The 8,488-nt window shown below is 33.7% G+C and overlaps 1 long non-coding RNA gene across 1 annotated transcript; it reads left to right on the forward strand.

Annotated features, from left to right (window-relative positions):
• Positions 1 to 2,631: 2,631 nt before the first annotated feature.
• On the forward strand, positions 2,632 to 5,622 carry LOC104612212 (uncharacterized). Its single transcript, XR_737788.3, has 3 exons — positions 2,632 to 2,791; positions 2,888 to 2,992; positions 3,090 to 5,622. It is a non-coding gene; the product is annotated as an uncharacterized LOC104612212 (long non-coding RNA).
• The last annotated feature ends 2,866 nt before the right edge of the window (positions 5,623 to 8,488 follow it).

The raw sequence follows: 8,488 nt of genomic DNA on the forward strand, positions 1-8,488 counted from the left end.
AGCCAAAAAAAAACATGAATAATACAAAAAAAAAAATTGTATTGTGTGTTTCAAGCAGTGTATATACATAGATACGTATACATACACAAATATACATGTAAGTCTCCCTGAACTTCTAGATTCTAGCATTTTGCCCCCTGACTTGCAAACACGGTTGATGGTTAAAGTAAATTTACTAAATTACCCATTCTAGATTCTACGGACTGACAACAACAAGTATCAAAATGATGAAAAAGAAACATTGGAAAGGATAAAGTACTCAAGAGATTGATGAACAGATTGTTGTCAAGGCATTCTCAGCCAGATGAACTTTGTTGAAAGAAAGTTGAGAAAAATATGAGAATTAAAATGTAAAGAAAAACAAGTAAAATGGCAAAATGGTTTCAGAAAATGAAGTTAAATTGGAGTTATAAGAATGTTTAAAAGAACATTCCATGAAACTAGCTGACATAATGTTAATACTTAAAAATAAGGGCATAGTGTTAAAATCCAATAGTTCAGGGGGTTCTTCGTTACAAAATAAATGCAGGGGAGAGAAGAAGTGGGTGGATGTCTGTAATTGAAAAAAGACCCATTTTCTGTTCTAAAAGATAGCTGTCTACTTGATTCAACTTTCCAGCTGAACTCAGATCAATGACTTGACACCACCAAATGGAATAAAACTTTAGGGAATTGAGAGCAAAATCACTCATTTGAATTGAACTCGATCTTTCATCTTTCTATTTTGGAGGCTGACAGGATAGATCGTATACAGAGAGTCTGACGTTAAATAAGAGGAGTGCTGATTTTAGCACATTTCATTTTGTATGAACGGCATTCCTTGTAAGAAAGACAAAACATGATACCTTTGTTTATAGTGATATTAACATCATATCTATGGAGGAATTGTCTTTTAAGACATGCGCTTTAATTAGGGCATGCCCTTTTATCCTTATGAAAGCTACACTTTGCCTAATAAACCTAACAATTGGGTTAGTTTGGATCAGCAAAACCTAGACTTCAATTTTAAATATTCATGTTATTTAGGGTGAACCCACGGATTAGATGAGTTAAGAGTTCAACCACCTGAATTAGACGGACTTTCCAGTTTAAATGTAGGGGTGTAAATGGATCGAATTTGAATTGGATTAGGCAATATTTGAATTTAAATTTGATTAAAAAATTCGATTCGATATTTGACGGATATTGAAAATTAATATTTGAATTTAAATTTGATTAAATATTCGAATATTCGATTTGATTTGAATTCGACTAATTAATTATTTTAGGTAATTAATAAATATTTTATTTATATAAAGTATATAAATATATAAACTATTTATATAATTTAATTATCATATATAAATTATATAAAGCATTTAAATTTTTTTATATTATATATAAGAATTAAATAATTGGTCGAATTCAGATATTTATCGAATCGAATCAGGTCATATCTGAATTCGACCGATTAGATATTTGAATTATCCAAATTCAATTCGGTTATATCGAATCTCGAATTCGAAATCGGATTTTCGAATACCGTTGACACCCCTATTTGAATGGATCAACTGTATGGGTCAATGTCGATCTACACCTAGGGCTCAATTTGGGAAGGGATCAAATACAAGGTTTCACACTATACGTATTTGTATTTATACTCTTCCCAAAACCAAGCCTAGAGGAATGCTAGAGATGATAAATTGGGTTTTTTACATATGGGAATCAGATTGAAAAAGAGGTTTGACAATTCTGTAAGTCTAGAATTGCTTTTAAATTTATGCTCTTTTAATTCTTATGTGTTGTTTTTATGATCAACAAAAAATGTTTCATTAAGTAGGTGTTTGCTTGTTTAGCATCGGTGCTGGGCATGTGGAGTTGTAAACACCATTTTCTCGTTTGGAACCGATGCTGCCATATAGGCGTTTTTTGAGAAAACAGTACTGGTTTTGTTTGATACCAGTGCTAGTAGCAATGTTTTCAATATTGATCTATATTATCTAATGTCCAAGATGATGCCACATTGATACCATGTCATTGCATCGTTGATAGCAATACACCATTTTCCAGAAAACATTGAATTTGGTGTTGCTCTAGACCACACTTTCCTGATTTCCAAAGTATAGTATGGAGCAACATTTCTTCTGAAAAAACGGTACCAAACAAAATGGTGTTGTTTGAAGTACCGTTTTCTCTAATCTGCTGTGGTGCCGTTTTCTCAAAAAACAGCATTGATGCCAAACATCGCCTAAAGTTAAGTTGGAATGCCAATAATTTGTATGTATTTGGTAGTGTGGGAGTTTATTGAAAAAACACTGCCACGTTTGTACTAGCTAGGCATGGGCGTTTATTGAGCATGAAACCACTGTTTGGTTCATCCGTTTATTGAAAAAACGCCAAAAACGTAAATGCCTGGATTTTCGTGCACTGAACCGTTGGGGGGAGCAGCAAATTCATGCTTCCCCTAATAGGCTGGCATTTCACAAAACGCATGTCCGATGTGGCATCTACATGGATGCTGATGTGTCAGCGCGTGGTGTTCGATCCGGTACTTCGTGGAGCAGTAAACCCTCAGTGAACTGTATGCCTTTTTACCCTAATGCGCAAGAAGGGAATCGGGCGTCATTTGGTCTGAGGAGAATTATCGCCATCTGGTCCAAAGAGAACTACCCTTTGACGCTGATAAGACTGTCATCGGCCAGTCAATAACCTCTACCATTTCCCTTTTTTCTTCTGGTATTGACATTTTAAATTTTTTTTTTTCTAGATCCATTGCCTTCCTCCCACAAGTCTCCCCTGTTCGAAACCATTGGTAGAAATTTCTTCCCGCCATCGGCTAACTAATAACCTCTACTATTTCCCTTTTTCTTCTGGTATTGACATTTTTTATTTTATTTTATTTTTGCAGATCCATCGCCTTCTTCCCACAAGTCTCCCTTGTTCGAAACCATCGGTAAAAATTTCTTCCCGCCGTCGACCTACCTATTCTCCCGCTCGTCGATGCCGGATGTCGGTAAGACTGTCATCAACCCTGAGACAATCTACTATTCCTTTTGCTTTATTCTTGTAAGGTATTTCATATTAACATTTGTTTGTTTTTTTCTTTACAGATTTAATCCTTTGTAGGCCATGTTTGGTTCAATTAACATTATAGTGTTTAGTTACAAAATTCCTGTCATGGGTCACATTCATTTTAGAATGAAAAATCAGTTTATAGTACAAAAATTGAGATAGTCATCATGCCCCATTTTACTCATTTTCATTCTTTGAGAAAACTCTAACTACAAAACCGATGTTTACTAGCAGACTATGTGAAAGTACTTTTACAAAAGCACTTTTATAAAAGTAATTTTACAAGAAAGCACTTTAATAAAGGCACTTTTATAAAAGTATTTTTACACGAAAGCACTTTAATAAAAGCATTTTTATAAAATTATTTTTTTATGAAGCACTTTTACAAAAACACTTTTATAAAAATACTTTTATGAAAGCATTTTTATTGAAGTACTTTTACAAAAGCATTTTTATGAAAGTACTTTTATCAAAGTATTTTTGTGAAAGTGTTTTTTCAAAAGTACTTTTACAAGAGAACACTTGCAAAAAGTACTTTTACATGGGGCAATTGTCAATTTGAAAAGAAAAAATTTTTAGGAAAAAAACGTTTGATTCATAGAAATCTCATTTTGCCTATTTTTACCCATTTTAAAATTTCATATTAGGTAAAAACGAGAAAGAATGAGAATTGAACCAAACATGACCTTAGTCTCCCTTATTCATAGATCGTCCAAGCTGTTCTTGAAGCCGACCCTGTTCACAACTTTAGATTTATAGGAGATGAGTGTGCTAAAACAATGTTCTCGGATCTAAAATAATCTTTAATTCTTTAAATCCATTTTCTTTTTTTAGTTTTTTCCTCCCAGTATGTCCCTGAGTTGCAATCCTGTTTCTCACTTTCGACTGTCAGCTTCCAAGTTAAATCTCATTTCTCTTTTAATATATCCCCATTGATTTCCTGCTAAAATTTGAAAATTTCCTCTTGTGAATTCCTAGATATAACTCATTTGAGAGGGTTGATGCTTTGGTTGAGCTAGTTTGGAGAAGCCATTAAAAGAAGCTTTAATGGAAAGCCCTTTTTTCGGCTGAAAGGACAGCAGATTTGATGCTTTGGTTGAGCTAGTTTGGAGAAGCCATTAAAAGAAGCTTTAATGGAAAGCCCTTTTTTCGGCTGAAAGGACAGCAGATTTGAACTCGTAAGATCTTTCACCGAACATTGCTTATATACTATCCAAATGGGGTCTATCATGCATGCAAAACCAAAAAGGACTTCAACGTTGATTGAGCTGCATTGAAATAGCCGCTTCAGAAGAGTCAATTTTATGGCTCATGTAAACATATTTGTAGGTTCATGGCTTTTCATTTTAGTACCTTCCAACGCGAGAAGCCACTGCATAAAAACCCTTCCAAATACGCACTTAAAGATTAAAGGTTGGTAATTTGGTGAACTTAAAAGAAAGCTTGCTTTATGTATTCTTAGTTAGACTGTCCTCTGATTTAAAAACCATTGCAGTTCCAACGACACCTGTAAAGGTTGTTAGAGATGATGGAAGATACTTGAGTGAGGTTTCCATCATGGGCCAGGTAGCCCAATGGCCCGGCCCGGTCACGGTCAGACTTGGACATATTATTAGGCCTGTGGGCCCGGGTTTGGGCCCTATTATCTAAGCCCGATTTGATTTCGAGCTGGGCTCAGAATTTTATAAAAAAGCCTGACCCAGCCCGACAATATTTTATTATAATAAAAAATATTATTAAAAATATAATATTTCTAACCCTAGTCCAAATTTTCATTCAAACTCGTTCCATTTTGTTTGAACTTCAAACGAACTAATCCCCTTCACAGCGAGCGCCTACGATGGTAGTTCTTCTACAATCTACACTCAAGCAGCGATCCGGTGACCGGAAGGGCGATGACATCTCTACAAGCTCCATCCACGTAGCAGCAAGCCAGCAACCAATCCTCATTTCTTCGAGCTCTGCTCTGCTCTGCTCCAAATACTCCGGTCGAAGACATCTATAATGCAGTGGGATCAGGTCTCTCTCTTTCTAGTTCACCAACCCTATAGTGAACTCAAATCTGCAACTGCAATGTCGGGCTTTAGGCTTGGGCTTAAGATATAAGTCCAATGGTCGGGTTAGGCTCGGATTCAGGTCTCAATATATTGCATTGATAACCAGTGAAAGTCTAAATTGGCCCGGCCATGAACAGGTCTAATAAACAAATAAGAAATCACTCTTCAGACAAGTTCCAATAATTAGCTTTTGATAATATTTCAGATCAATTATTTACTTAAATACTTATATATTGAGTAGTGTTGCATGAATTCTTCTAAATGAATTACGTGTATTCTCGATGTGTCCAAGTTCAATTAAATACACAATAGATTATTAAGGGCATTTCTTATATATTCTGGATAAGGTTTTGATCTGACTCTCTCTCTCATTTAAATTTGTTAATGGGGAATAAATTTAATCATAGACAATGACCTATTCTTTGCATGTAAGTAGAAGCATGGAACAGAGACTTTCAGCATAGCCGCTAGTTGATGGCTAAGGCCATCTGTTTCTTGGTCGGAGAATGGAGACGTCGGCCATGGAGATTAGTATTGACAGCGACCACATCTCCATCCTTTCACGAAGAAATATGCTTTTATTACATTATTATATTGACTTCAGACACCAGTCTTGGGCATCAATCGTCTGATCTGTTTTAAGTCAGATTCAGAAATTCATTTAACAATAATTGGACTTAAAAAATATGTTTTACTTATTAATTGGATCAAATTGGGACGTTGCTTGATTCAGTTCATTAGGATCTGATATAATCTAATTATATATGCGGGTTCGACTATGATATCGAAAATATACATGATATCAGAAAAATTTACAGCCAATCAACCGGTATATATCATAAAAGGGGTGATTAATCATGTGGCATTCATCAAAATTCATGGGGTGCTTTGATTGGTCAAAGCTCTTACGATACCATGTTTTTCTTTTATCATAGATTTTCCCATTATATACACATCTAAAAATATCTTTTTTTTTAATATTAATTGAAAGTTTCTTAGAATTAAATGAAATTTGGGGTTTATATAAGTTTTCTCTATTTAATTACAATATATTTTATACTTAGTATTTTTATGCTAATTTTATTCATATTAGTTTCCATCACATATCAAATCAAATTTGAATCTTCTTGAATTCTTTTCCAGATCAGATTCAAATATACCCCTATCTCAATTCAATCCGATCTTCAATCCACAAATCCCAACATCACTAGCACCATTTATCTCTTCTCAATCCCATGTATATACATGCATTATAAATACAGTAGCTTTCATATATAAGGCCATGTTTGTTTGTCAGTAAACCATTTACATGGGTTAGTGTTTCCCGTGCTCTTCTGATCATAAATTTTATCCACATAAGTTAAATAATTGACTATTTTTACTCATAAATTTTACTAATAGAAGGGGCAATTTTATCCAATAATGTCTTAACAATTTTTTCAGATAAGAATAATTCTTCTATATAGAAAAGTAGGGATGAAACTTTTGTGAATTAGGATTGGGATTTTATCAAAATTTCAATGAATCCAACCCGAAACAGTGTAAACTATTAACTTAGGCCAACCTGATTTACATCATTGTGGAAAAGTTATTTACCATGAGGTAACTGATAATTATGAAAAAATCAACTTATTATGGGACAAATAATTATCGAAAAATACGAAAAAATTTATCAACTTTCCTATTAACCAACTTAACACCCCCTCCTTCCACTAACCAAAAAAATGAACACCATAAAAAGGCAAAATAGGACAAATTCCTACTAATATCATTGTACATAGGTGCCTATTTGGGGTGCTCGATGCAAATGAGGTGGGTGGAGTGGGGTGGGGAGATATTTTGACTAAGGAAAAGAAAAACCTTTCGTTGCTCGGAGGGCTGCTCCAACGGTAAAAATAATGTGTTTGAAATTTTCTTGTCCGATTCTGGACACTTTCTGTAAAAGTGTAAATGTCATCATCTTAGACAAAGTCAAGCTAAAATACCAAATGTCTCACTCTCATAGAAAGATGGCAGTCATGTAGAGGATATCTCCTAAAAAAGAATAAAACAATATAAAGATGAATAAAAAGTTAACTTCCATGAAACTTGAATTTGTGATTTTTTTTAATAAAAATATGATATTTAACTATAAAAAATATTATACTAAATCAACTTAATAAGAAATTATTTAAGGGTGTGCTCATAATTTAATATGACACTGAGTAAAATGGAATGACGAAACAAGATTCATATAGCCATCTCATATAATTCAAACAATGCTTAGATGATGATGATGCACATACTAAAATTATTGGACTCAGATCTTAGTTGATCCAATTAAGATACAAAATAATCTGATTGTGCCCATCAAAGAAGAAGATTAATCCAATTATGAATTGATATTTTTTAGATCCAAATTCAATTTAAAGTCAGAGTACTCAAGTAATGAGGCACCACTGACAGCCCTATATATCTTTAAAATTAAATCTTCACACTATAGATCTAAGTCCAAGTCCAGCTCATTAAAACTGTATTTAGGGAAAAGGAAAACAAAGAGTTTAAGGATTTTTGCTTTGAATTTACATGTATGCAAATTTCAATCACAGAATCAACATCAACTGGGTTTTATATAATTTTTGGGCAATGGAAAGCAGGAGAAGGTTGTGGAGAAAAATGTCCCTGCAGAAGTAAGATATTTTAGGTTGCTATTTTTACTAGAAACATTTGGTAATTATCTATACAAAATTTTGAAAAAAATTATCTTATTACATCACATCAAATAATTACTTCCACTATTCACATAACACAAATTTTATCAATACAAAATGGGTCTGAAATTGAATCTGTAGATAAAAGACTATAAGATCAGGAGAGGTGGAGTTAGTGACTGTAAAATTCCATGACATCAGGATCCAGCATTGGAGTGTTTTTATTGGCCACACAGTGAGAAGTTGGAGTTGCATGAGAATACACTTTTCAAATTGATCTTTGTGTCTTTATGTTGATGTGGAGCATCTCTTTACATGCCAAAACAGAAACGTAATTAATAAGAAAAGGACAACCCTACTAGAAGATGCATTCGTTCTCCATCAACCATCATTCACAAAACAGACAAAATGTAGGACAATTATCAATTTCCTGGTTGTTTACTTTGAATCAAAACCATGGAAGCCAATTAATAGAAAATAATGGGAATGAACACTCACCACCAAATTGGAGGAAAATAATTGAGATTTAAATGCTTCTAGAAGGTATATCCTTTCGGTTGTTACTTATGAATCTTCATCACAAGCTTCTGCCCCCCTGTTAGTGGACCTTATGAACCCTCTAGCCCTTGGCTCTCCTTTGAGATTATGTAGTGGTCCCTTTAATTTTCTTTTTTCCTTTGAATTCTTATT

Source organism: Nelumbo nucifera, chromosome 1, assembly GCF_055504915.1.
Source record: "Nelumbo nucifera cultivar China Antique chromosome 1, China Antique-T2T, whole genome shotgun sequence".
In the NCBI taxonomy this organism is placed as follows: domain Eukaryota; kingdom Viridiplantae; phylum Streptophyta; class Magnoliopsida; order Proteales; family Nelumbonaceae; genus Nelumbo; species Nelumbo nucifera.